Genomic DNA, 10,810 nt, shown 5'->3' with positions numbered 1-10,810 from the left:
CTCTCCACCAGCGCGCGAGAGAGCGCCAGGCCGAGCCACGGCGAGTGGCTAACGCGCAAGGGCTAACCACGAGTAATTATGTAATTGCCGAAGAATTACTTACCGAGCCGGTCCCGCGGTCCGTCATTCAGTGACATTCCCGTCCTTTTTACGAGGGCCTGAGTGGTGGGTCGTTGTCTTCAGGGACCAGGTTGTCTTCCTCCACCTGCCCCGCCGGCCCCCTCGTCCTCTCCGTCACTCCTCTCGGTCGTTCCGCGATGCCGCTGCTCCCTCCGCCGTCTTCATCTTCTTCTGCGCGTCTCTCTCGCGTGATATCCCGACGTTGGACCCGCGCTCGGGTCGGCAGCTGTTCGGCCCATAGGTTGTAACTAAACCCCGCGTTCCCTCGGTTTTACACCGGGCACTTTTCTAATTTCGAGCGGCGGCGAAGCCGTGAGAGTGTTCGAGAGCGAGCGTGAACGAACGAACGTGCAAGTGCCACGGGATCGGTAACTTTGGCGCGTCGTTTTACTTCGCCGGACGAGACGGAAACGAAAGCAAACGGACCGGCGGCCGGTTCCTCGCCGAAATCTCACCGTCCTGCTCGCTTCTCCATGCGAGATTGCTCGCGCAATTGCCGCCTGAAAACTGCGGCATGCACCGCCCTCCCGCGTTTTTGCGCGCTCTTCTTCGCTCCGACAGAAACGCGCAAACCGCGTGGATCTCTCTCTCTCTCTCTCCTTCCTCTTTCTCTTTGGAAGTAAATTCTATACACAGAGAAAAAGATTCTTTCATCCAGACCCGATTGTTTTATCAGCGGAGATTATGGGGAAAAAATATACGCGGAATAAAATTCAATAGATCTCGTATGAAAATTCACCGTCGACGCGTGCCCGTTTATATAGTCACAACCACAGTCCTTTACGCGAGCGAATTTAATCGCTGCGCCGTTATGCACCGGCGTTTAACGCTCACGAAGACCCGCAGTCGCAAGCGAAGTCGCCACTTCTCGAAGTATATCGCGTTAATCTCCGTATCGCGTGCCGGAGCGCGCTTCCTCCTTGTACGCAGGAATCATCCTGGCGAGGGTGCGCACGAGACATCGATTTGATACGCGGAAGTGCGGCGTGCCGTCACGATCGTACCGCCGCTCTCATCGCCGAGGAGAATCGGACCTGGCGAACGGAAGAATCGAGAATCCGGCTGAGGTTACACGCTCGCATCGACGGAGACACGAGCTTGATCGATGGCGAGCGATCTTCCCGCAATCCTTCGGATGGAACACGTCGTTTCGTAACGAAGTTCCGCGAAGAGAGAACGAACGAGTAAACGACATCTCCGCGTATCGGCATGTACTTCCGCGTATTTCCGCGGGAATGGAAAACTTCCCGAGGGAAAATCCCGCCGGATCGTCTTGGGCGATCGATAATTTAAGTACCGGCGTACTTATTCGCGGTCGTTGCTTCTGAACGGCTGACTGACTTATGCGCGGCCCTCGGAGGAACGCAGGCGGTTGTTGTTCTGCCCCTTTTTTACGAGACCAAGCAAGAATCCGCGGTTTCTTTCTTAAAAGCGGACACTTTGCATACCAGTTAAGCGGCCGATAGATAAGATCTTTGAGTTCTCTCTCTCTCTTTCGTTCTCTTGAAAGGACGACGCGGCAATTTCACCGTCACACCCGTGCAACGCGGCTGATGCATTAGCGTGATTATGGAACCCCAATTTGTTGCCGTTGCCGGATAGCAGCGGCCCGTTATCGACACCGACGATCGTGTAGCTCTGCCCGCTTTTGCACGAAACTAAGAGCAAGCGGTTACGACATCGAGCTTATGGCGCACGACCTGTCGTTCCTCGTCGCGATTCCCGCGAGATTTCCTCGGCCGCCACCGTCGTCGGTCAGGTGTTGCGAGCGCACATCCGAGTTGAAATGCCGCACGCCGAGCTGCAAGTTCGACGGAACTTTTCGGGTAGAACCAAAACTTCGACTCGGGTATCTACTGCTCGATACCCACGCGCGAAATAGCTGGTTAAGTAATAATTTCAGATAATGCGGCCCGCTCGCTCAATATATTTACTTTGCGCGAGCATCGCCGCTTCAACACGGTAATATTATATTCATATTCGCATCGTTTACTGAATATATCAAGAGAGAGAGAAAGAGAATACATTTTCACGGCGACATTAACCCTCCTCCGTACGAAGTTACGGAAAGATTCGCTAGAGAAGAGGACGTGCACGTGTGTGCGCAAATATTTTTGCGAATGATCGTAACTTCCGCGAGCCTTTCGCGGGGCAGCGACGGAGGCCACGTCGAAAATCGAAGTCGAGGCTAATGGAACGTAACAACCTCGTAAATTCGAGCCGTAAAGGATTACGGTAGCGCGCCTGGCACCGATCCTCGCGATGTCGCAAGGACATTGGTTCGCGCCTAAGATGGCACCGGCTAACATTTTTTAATAGCAACATTGTCAGGGTAGGAAAAAGAAAGAGAGAGAGAGAGATAGAGAGAGCGTGCACGTGGTGACGCAACTTAACTCGCCGACTCGTTTCCCGCTCTTAACGCCGCGTCGAGGCGCGAGAAGCCCAACGGCCATTAATGGTAACAGTAACCCGCGCTCCTTTATCGTTATTACGGGATCGTTAACGCGCTCGCGCGCACGCACACGCACGCAGAGTAGGCACGCACAAGCCGCGTGTCGTCATTACGCCGCCGTCCGACCCGTTAACGCGAGAATGACGTAATTAATGCTAGTCAGAGGGGCTGTAACCGCGCGCGAGAGAGCCGCATCTTCCGCTTTTTACACGCTCGCGACTCCTCACGGACATGCAGCTTTTTATTATCGCGCGTTTATCCATGCGTGCGTGCGTGAACGCGACCAGTCGTCGAATAGACATTGAGAAAAAAAAATGCGAAGAAAAACGCATATCGTTATGTTTAGGAAGAGAGAGAGAGAGAGAGAGAGAGTAGAATATTTTGAAACCTGCGGTAACTCCCCCCTTTCCTCTTGAGTTGACGACGATGACATTTCCGCGACTTAATATCGCTCTGCAAAGGTCCGTCGCCGGGCGTGCGACCGCTGTCAATGGTCTCGCGATAAGAAAATAACGTAACGCAAGCGTGTCGTTCTCATTCGCAGGTGAGAATCGGCGGAGTTTCGCGGCTACCGCCGATATTCCCACATTTGTCAATGAATGCCGCTTCGTGACCACGCTCTCTTCGCGGCCCGCTCGAGAATCTTTGTCGCAGGGGCGAGCTCGGGGTGAACGCCCACGGTGTCGGGACACGACGTCCTCGAGAAACGTCGGCAACAAAGCCTCGGCGCTCCTCTGAAAGGGCGGCGTTGCGTGTCACCGCGAGGCGACACCGCAAAGGAATTCCTCCGGTCTCGGGAATCGCGTCGCGCGCGAATCGCGGACAACTTGTCGCGCTCTCTCGGCGGAGCAATTCGGTGCCAGATGGCCCACGGCTGCATCGCGTGCAGTGTCACTCCAGCTGACGCATCGGAGGTCGCGCCGGGGAAAGCGGTTGCGGTTCGTCGTGTCTGGGAATCGATTCCATCGAGATTTCGTTAAACCTCGACCGGTCCCCTCGCGTACAGTCTTGATCAAGATGTCCGGCTGGCAGCAACGAGATACAACGAAGATCGCCGCGTTTCCCCTCCCTCCGCCGGCGATTTTGTAAAGTAACGCGTTCTCGTAAATAGCCTCGCACGTCGGTCCACGATATCCCTTATCTAGATTTCATGTACGCGCGATGGCTATCACCTGGTTATGAAAGCACGTTCGACACCAGGTGCCCGATCATCGCGATAACATCGCTCGCGGTGTGACGTATGATTGGCTATTAACGTCGGCGACATGAGAGATCTCCGTATGAGGTGCGAACATACTCCGGTGGTCGATGACGCGCGATAACGACGATGACGACTTCTTCGGCCGGACTGGGAAGAAATTTAGCCCTCAACGGTTCGCCCCCTCATGAACATTCGCGATAATTCGAGATGCGAAATAAAAACTAACTTTGAGAGATTCGAGCGGGAAAAAAATTATGCGAACGAAGAGGAACTCGATTACGCTTTAATAATAGTAATACACAGAAAGGAAGTGCTGGATTTAAGTAAATAATTACTCCGATACTCCTCGGCAAATTCTAACTGAGATTAAGTAAATTCGACTTGCGTCGAGTATCATATGACTTACTTGGGTTAAATAAACATTCTTCGATCCAGGTGAAACTTTGCTGAGAAGTATCGGAGTGATTGTCACCTGGGAATCGAACATTTTTCCCCGTGTTATACATAACAATAATGAAAGATATCGAATCGAGAATAAACAGGGAGACGTCGCGAGAAGAACGATACGCCGATCGGCGTCGAGGAGACGCGCGTTCGACTGGAGGAAGATTCCGACGAACGAGGGAGAACGCGAGGCCCGCGTCGTCCGCGCGCGCGTGATTAGTCCAATAAGGAGCGGCACCTTACGATCGATCGACGGTCGCGATAAAACAGCCCTCTACCCCCTCCGCGCTTTCCCTGCCCGTTCCGGTCGCGTTCAGTGGATTCGCTTGTTTAGCGGCGTAATTCCGCCGGGCCGGGACACGACATGTGCGGGACGCCGAAATTGCCGTGGCGATCTTTATCGGCGGTGCCGGAGCGCGAGAGATACGTGGGACCGATATTCACGGTTCGGCATGGAAGCTCGCCCGTGGCGTCTGATTAAACGGCCGAGTGGCCACGCTCGAACGTGTGTTTAGAGCCCGCGCCGCCTCTATACGTGCAACGACGTCCGGAACCGTCCGGTACCTGCCCGTACCACGGCGATTAGTTCGTATCGCTCTTCGATTAGGGAACGAGCGGGGGCACCCGATATACCTCTATGGCTCCTGCACGCGTGCCCGATGTCGGCGGCCGATTGCCGGATGCTAGACGCTCTCGAAAACGGTCTCGCGATTCGCGCAGGTGTCTTCGAGCACGGCGGAAAAAGCGCCTAAAAGCAGTCTTTGCTGCCCGCACCCGTTACGGTGGATCGGCGTGTGTGTGTGTAATCGCGCGTGCTTGATGATACATCCGACGGGGATAATCAGGAGAACGATTACCTTCGCGACGATGCGCGCGCGACCGCCGATGTGACAATAATTGAGGCGTACGAGGGTTGGACGCGTTTCGTTGGCGAACAAAGCTCGAGAATGAGAACGGAGAATGAAGCGGAGTAATTTATTAACACCCTCGGATGCGAGTCCCTTCAGAGTGTGTAATGTTGATAAGATGCCAATTGTTGAGCCGTACGAAGAGTAGAAGAAAATCGCCAGAAGTTAATTGCCGATAATTTGCGTGAATGAGGTAATTTTACAAACTTGTAGGGCGTAATTTCATATATTTAGGCAAGAACTATAAACGGGATGGGAATATCACTTAGGAGCTAACAAGTGAAAAAAGCGAAATTATTATGAGTAAAAAGTAAAAACTAAAACTGGAAAGTAGAATGCGCGAGTTGCAGGGTGTTTTGCTCAAGGAACGCATCAATTCTCTAAGCGACAGTATCGATTAAATAAATAGAAAAACTCAATGCGCAGCACTAACGTAAAGAATCAAGAGAGAGAAAGAGAGAGAGAGAAAGGGGGAAAGAAGGGAAACGCGCTTGAAAGAGTTCGGAGCGCCAAGCATCTCATCGTGATTCGTTAAATGTTTGAATAACCTTTAAGACCGTACATGTATGAGGAAGAAAAGGGAACTCGAATAAATGTAGAAAGAGCGAGAGAGAGAGAGAGAGAGAATAATCAAGTACACAAACTACATTGTAATTGCTTTCCGGTTAATGTGTTTCTCACGCGACCAATTAAAAGTTTAATGCCTGACGGCCACGGAATAGCTCGACTCTCTTTCCCTCTCTCTCTCTCTCTCTCTTTTTCTCTCTTCTTCTTTCTCTCTTCCTCCTTCTTCTTTATTCTCCGCCTAAATAAATAAGTAAATAAATTGAGACCCTAACAAGGATGAAAGACTTGGCCGGAGTTATTGCTTAATCAGCCGTGTTAGAATTTAACACGCCGCGTTGCGCATCTGATTTCCATATTTTCATCTTCATTACAGATGCACCAAAGAAAGTAAAATTAGCGTCGATCTTACCTTAGGGAAAATTCTGGAGGAGCCGAGGCAGAAGAGGTGTTCTCCCGGCGGCTTTTTATTTTTCGGCGCTCTTTCTTTTTCTCGTTTACAAAATTTCACGGTGCAGGTTATGTAAAATCGACAAGTTTGAAAATTATCTTAGGTGATCCTCTCCTATGCTGAATATTCCACCTGAGGTTCTTCCCGATCGCAACAAAAAGAAGATACATGCGGAAAAAGTTGCATTAGCCGAAGGCTCTCTTTCTCTCTCTCTCTCTCTCTGTAAACTCAATTAGCGCAAATACGATAATACGTGTTCTGCTGCGATAAATCGGAAGAAAGCGATAAAATTGTCAAAAATATTAATCGCACGTTCACCAGGTGGCAAAGATTTCCAAGGCAACGTCAATTATCAGTCGCATCGGGAAACGTCGTGAAATGTTCGGAGAATCTGATTATATTATTTTATTCAAATATAATTACATTACACCGAGCTGGATTAAGATCTCCACGAGGTCGCCCGATTAGTTCATTTCTTTCGCGTCAGCAATATCACCGCGGATTTCGCTGTCGCCGATCGCGATCTATCCGGCCTAAAGTGACTACGCGAGAGCGACGGTGAGACCCCGGCGTTGTCGGCCGCGATGGACCGGGGTTGCGCGGGGGGAATCGATGGGCGAGCCGACGTTAACCGGGAGACCGCCTTCTCTCTCCGACGTTTTCTCCTTTTTGCCTTCCTTCTCCCTGTCTCCTGGCCTCCCTCCCCCTCCCACTGCCGCCCTCCTCGTGGCCGAGCTCCCTACGAAGCGTGCAACTTACCTCCACCTTCCCACCCTCGTTCTCCCACGCTGCACCTGTCGTGCGCACGAGAGCGCCGAGAGAGGTGGTAGAATAAAGCTCTAGCCGGGCGAGCGCACGTACTCGGTAAGGTCGAAGCCACGCTAAATCCATTTATCTCGCGTACGTCGGTGCTACGTACACGTTTACGAACGAGAGGGAAGGAAAAGAGGTGGAGGGAGGAAACGAACGAGGAGGACGAGGAGAGAGAAGGTGGTTGATTCGCAGAGACACACCGAGCAAGCCTCGCCTGGGAGCTTCAGCGAGATAAAACACGAAAGGTTTGCGAAGAAATCGGTTCTTTTCTTTTCGGATGCGAAAAGGACTCTCGTGTAGAGGATATCGTAGTCGAATGGGTTGGCAAATTATTACCCTCAATTACTCCTCGATAATTACGCTCAGCTTGTGCGAATTCACGTTATCGAAGTAAGGGAGATCGTTACACGCGGCCGCGCAATTGATGCGCGCTGCACTTGATATTCGGGAGATGCAACCTCGTGAGAGTCGCGGATGACCGCTCGGGCCGGGGCTCGATTTCACGTGCACCCGTTATTAACCCGGTCGGGACCGTAAGTTAGCGCGAGAATCGAAGGTCCTAATCTAATCTGCCTGGCCGATTAAAGGCCGGGGTCCGTCCAGGGGGGACACGGGGTGGTGGCTCGGGTCTTCTCGCACGCCTTCTCGCTCCGGAGGGGGGACGAGGGGGCCCGCTCAACTTACGTGTAATTATGCGTCTCGCTCGAGTGGACCCGCACACGGGACACTTCTAATTACCGTGGCCCGCCTGACGGTGTCAGTCCGCCGTTTCGCCTGTGCGACGAGAATTAGCGCAGTGACGGCGGGTTTATCGGCAAGCGATCTCGACTGCCGCTCTTTACGGCTTCGACGACTAAATAATAATGGTGGGTATTAATAAGTTGCGGCGTTCTCTTGAATATTCCACGTTCCGTGCCCGTATACTTGCATATGTATAATCCATATGTATAATCCACGCGTCATAGCGACGAAGACAAAAGTGCACCAACATCTGGACACATTTTAGTCTTTAAATAAGAATGAATAAAACTCGGAATAAATAAAAATGGAACCTTCGACGCGGAATAAAAGTGCTTCTTGTGTCTTTAGTTGCAATATCTAAAACACTAATTTCCATAATTGTATACTTGTAAAATAAATCATTACTTGATTGGTCAATGCAACGGATATAAAAATTGATTAATTCTATTGAAAGTCGTAATGAGAAATAATGAATTATTCGCATAAGACGTCGTGAATGATAAGAATGAATGAGATAATTATTTAATTAAAGTAAAGCGCGAGATATAAATTGGCTTACTTTATTCTCTACGTAAAATGCTTTACGTATGCTTTCAATCATACCGAGAGATCGTTATATTTACCTCGAACGAGAAAACCGCTTTGCCGTGCGAGCTAATCGTCCAGCTGTAACGCCCCGTGAAACTCATATTCCGTCCTTGTATTGCGAGTGTGATTCTTCAGCGTCCAGACCAGAACAACCCTTCCGTGGTGGAGATCCTCTTCCTTGCGAGGCCCGCGGATTAGTAGGCGTGCACGGTGCACGCCCGCGAGATCCTCTGATAAACGATCCGGCGAGCGTCGCTGGGCGAGCGGAGGATCTTCTTTCCGCGAAAACGAGGTCGACCCGCGTTACAGCGTGGGCGTGGTGAGGTTCTTTCATTTTTGCGCGCGCGGACGTATCCGTTCGGCGTTCCGAAAGCTCGAGCGACCCCGGCTGCCCTGCTGTCTTTAATCAATCTCGATCGGTCAACAGTCACGTTATTTATCAAAACACTGTCTGCTCAGGTGCCTTAATTTTTAATCGAGACGTCGGATCCATCGATCCCCTTTTTAGAGATGAACATCGACCACCGCGGGAAGAGTATTCGACTTAGACGCTGTTCCGCTATACCGAGAGGTGAAAGGGAGAAAAAGGGAGGAAGACGCGTCCGCTGAAGAAAAGAAAAGAGGAGTGCAATTTGTCTTGATAGGTATTTATTTTCATAATGATGAGTGTTCTTTATAATCGATCTATAATATACATCGTAGCATTCGGTTTATACATAATTACAATTGTAAATCTCGTTCGCCCTTAATGCGTAGTAGTAGTGGGTTCGTCGTGTGTCGCGAATGGGGGAGAAGGGGGGAACTTCGCTCGCTCTCGCGCGGTAGGCGGAAATGCAAAACGTAGGATCGAAGGCTCATAGAAAAACGCGTCTCCTCGTCTCTCTCTCCGTTCACATGTACACGCGTACGTGCGCGTATATCCCGAGGAATGTCCCGGCGCGCCGCGACATCGGGGCGCGCACGCAGACAAATTACTTTTTATTTATATTTATATATATATATTTTTATATATATATATATATATATATATATTCATATGTATACGTAGATATACGAAAATAAAGTATATGTACAACCAAAATCGCGGGAGGAGCTCGCGCGCTGCTGCCGTCCGATCGCCGATTCTCATCCGGAAACATGATTCGCCCACCGTACGGTCGCACGGGAGGGCCCGGCTTCGACGCCAATTTATTTATTCCACGTGAAAACGACAACGCGATTTTACAAGTCTAAAGGAGGAAGTTACTCGCGGCAGTGCCCGCTACTGGCCGCTCTGGTACGATGTGTGTGTGTGTGTGTGTGTGTGTGTGTTTTGTACGTGTGTGTGTGCGATCTGTTGTGCACGCGTCACATGCGTACGCCTGTGTGCCGTGTATGTGGGGTTCCTAGGAAACAATAAATAAAATCTATCTATTCTCATTTATCTAGCGCGAGACGCCGTCGCTTTGATTCGCTGGTCGATCCACTCGTTCGCCGCTCGTCAATCTATACCGATCGCCCGACCGTCACTCTCCCTTCAGCCTTGCCAAGCTGTCGAGGCTGCTCCCTCCCCTTAAACTAAGATTGCATTTCTTTCTAGCTGCCGTCGTCGCGACGATGATGCACATCGCTCTTCTCAACCCGGCTATAATACACCCGGGAGAGCCTCCCCCTTCCTCCTTCTCCTATTCCTCCTCCTTCGGCCCTCGTCTCTTCTCGTTTTACAAAACTAATCGCCGTTACACGTAATCGCGCGTCGGCCGCGCTGGTGGAGAGCTTACTCGATATAATTACGCGTTTACACTGAAAGGTACTATGTGTGTTTATTATATACAGCGGTAGTAACTGGTTACTGGTTAAATAGTGTGGCGTTTATTCGCTAACGTACGTTATCACAACGATGATGAAATTTAGCTCTTCCTAGGACCGGGATGTCGCGGCCCGTTTTCCTCTCAACGCTCGTCCATCCCTCTCTTTCTCCCTCCGTCGGCTCTTCTACCCCTGATTACGTCGAACAGTTCCCGTGGATGACGAGACGGAAGGCGGGACGACACGCGGCCGTCGCGATTGGCGAGCGAGGGGAAACATTGCCGGACGACGGATAATTACTTTCGGCACCCGTGAAAAGAGAAAACGATCGCTCGCGCGCACCATGCGAACGTGGAGATCTTCGAGATCGGGCAGTTTAGTCGACCAGTCGGGTCCAGATTTAACGCCAGCCAGTGTCGCAGTGTGATTGCTCGTAATGATACGAAGGTAATGATGATGCCGCGCGGATGTGCATTCGCGCGTCGCCTCATGCTCGGTTTTCTCCCTTTCTCCCTGAAATTCGCGCGGACATTGTGCGTCACACACACACACACATACACACACACACACACACGATCCGCTTCGCGAGGAACCGAGCGCGATTCGACGCGCGACTTTCCGCCTACGCTGCCGACAGCGCGAAACGAGATTTCCAAATTGACTAGATTAGCCCAACGAGAGAGTCGCGGGTTGCGATTCCTGACGAATGAATGCGAGAAATGGAAAGAACTGGCGGGCGG

This window comes from Dinoponera quadriceps, unplaced genomic scaffold (assembly GCF_001313825.1).
Source record: "Dinoponera quadriceps isolate SergipeBrazil2010 unplaced genomic scaffold, ASM131382v1 scaffold3271, whole genome shotgun sequence".
Taxonomy (NCBI): domain Eukaryota; kingdom Metazoa; phylum Arthropoda; class Insecta; order Hymenoptera; family Formicidae; genus Dinoponera; species Dinoponera quadriceps.
The sequence above is the reverse complement of the archived record's forward strand: the minus strand, read 5'-3'. Positions refer to the sequence as shown.